This window comes from Leucoraja erinacea, chromosome 12 (assembly GCF_028641065.1).
Source record: "Leucoraja erinacea ecotype New England chromosome 12, Leri_hhj_1, whole genome shotgun sequence".
In the NCBI taxonomy this organism is placed as follows: Eukaryota; Metazoa; Chordata; class Chondrichthyes; order Rajiformes; family Rajidae; genus Leucoraja; species Leucoraja erinaceus.
Genome location: NC_073388.1, coordinates 47,728,482 through 47,730,248, shown reverse-complemented (window position 1 = coordinate 47,730,248; position 1,767 = coordinate 47,728,482). Strand labels below are relative to the sequence as shown.

Sequence of the window (1,767 nt, the reverse complement as noted above, 5' to 3'; positions counted from 1 at the left end):
AGGATTATCTGTTGTATGTGACGGCTGGTGAGGTGGAAGGTGAGGACGAGGGGGACTCTGTCCTTGTTACGAGTGGGGAGATGGGGAGTGAGAGTGGAGCTACGGGATATGGAAGAGACCCTGGTGAGACCCTCATCTATGGTCGAAGAGGGGAACCCCCATTTCCTAAAGAATGAGGACATTTCCAATGCCCTGGTGTGGAACACCTCATCCTTGGTGCAGATGCGGCGTAGACGGAGGAATTGGGAGTAGGGGATAGAGTCCTTAAAGGAAGCAGGATGGGAAGAAGTGTAGTCCAGATAGCCATGGGAGTCCGTGGGTTTATAGTAGATGTCGGTCAGTAGTCTGTTACCTGCGATGGAGATAGCGAGGTCTAGAAACGGTAGGGAGATCATTAACAGAATCCCAGTGTCCATTTTTGTCGTTCTAGAATATTGCAGATCGAATAAGCCTGCACTAATGTACATTAAATTTCAGTCAATAAACTCAGTTTAATTGCTGGTATATTTACCTTATTTTAAGGCAAGACATTTTTCTTGGCTTTAAGTTTGAGTTTTTCTGTGTACACCATGGCGTTATTTTGTTCTACATTCAAAACAGTATTGGGACAGAGGGCCATTTCTTGGTTCTTTTTGTCAACTATTCTTCCTCGCATCTTATTATTTTAATGTGGTATTACTAAAGAAAAACATCGCAATGTGATCTGTGAAAAGTTGTTATCTTTAGACAGCCGCTTCACTGCAGCCTTTAACCTTGTAGTTCACATCACGCACTCCTGACAGATCTGGGGGGGGGTGCTGCATGCACCTGAAGAAGGGTCTCAACCCGGAACATCACCTATTCATTTTCTCCAGAGATTTACTCCAGCTTTTTGTGTCTACGTTTGGTGTACATTCCGACATACTGCATGCAACCTCAGCTTCTGAACTGAATTAGCCGCTGCATCATCTTGCAGCACTCACTCCATCTGTTAAGTTAACAAACTATTTCCTCCTGATATGTTAAGCAACTGACCTTTCTCAGCCATGCCCATGTTGACAAAATTCTCACCACATCCCCGGGCCAGCTCCCCCTCTTCACCCCCCTCACCCCTCCCCCCGTCTCCAACTCCCCCTCTTCACCCCCAGCGCCAGCTCCTCCGCCCAGCATCTGATCACACAGCTGCCGCGGGTGCATCTGGAGGAATTATTCCACACATGTATTCTATAAATAACCACCCAGACCACTGCATGGCCACTTGCAGATTAAACTTTATTAAAAGGTAATATTTTTTTGCTCTAGATAATTCCGTACATTGGACTCTGACCCCACATGCTAACAGGTCACGGTCCACACACATAATTAACATAGGTTTTGTGTTATTTCCCGATAAGTGGTATTTCAACTCGGATGTAGCCTCAAATATTAGTTTAGAAACGCCACATGATAGCACACAATTTAATATACGATAAAACTGCTGTGAAATTATAATACGTTGAATATTGGTGTTTAAATGTTCAATCCTTTATAGCGGAAACTCCCACTCTGCACTGCAACACTGGCGGGTAACTCTATAACACTGGCGGGTAACTCCAACACTGGCATGTAACTCTCTAACACTGGAGGGTATCTCTCTAACACTGGCGGCCTGTCAAAGGAGATGAATATTTCCTGATGTAGCCATTTGTATTTGCGTCCGAAAACACCACAAACGTTAGTAAAGCATGCACTTCCACAAAAATCATCCCAGCATTTAATGTTGGCATAAACTCGTCTATAATGTTACAC

General features: G+C 44.5%; 1 protein-coding gene across 1 annotated transcript in view; it reads right to left on the bottom strand.

The window, feature by feature from the left end:
* Positions 1 to 1,232: 1,232 nt before the first annotated feature.
* fhl1a (four and a half LIM domains 1a) overlaps positions 1,233 to 1,767 on the bottom strand; it is a 26,498-nt gene continuing 25,963 nt past the window's right edge. The window contains exon 6 of the mRNA XM_055644107.1: positions 1,233 to 1,767. This exon is cut by the window's right edge and continues 392 nt beyond it. The gene's annotated coding sequence lies outside the window, so the exon portion shown is untranslated.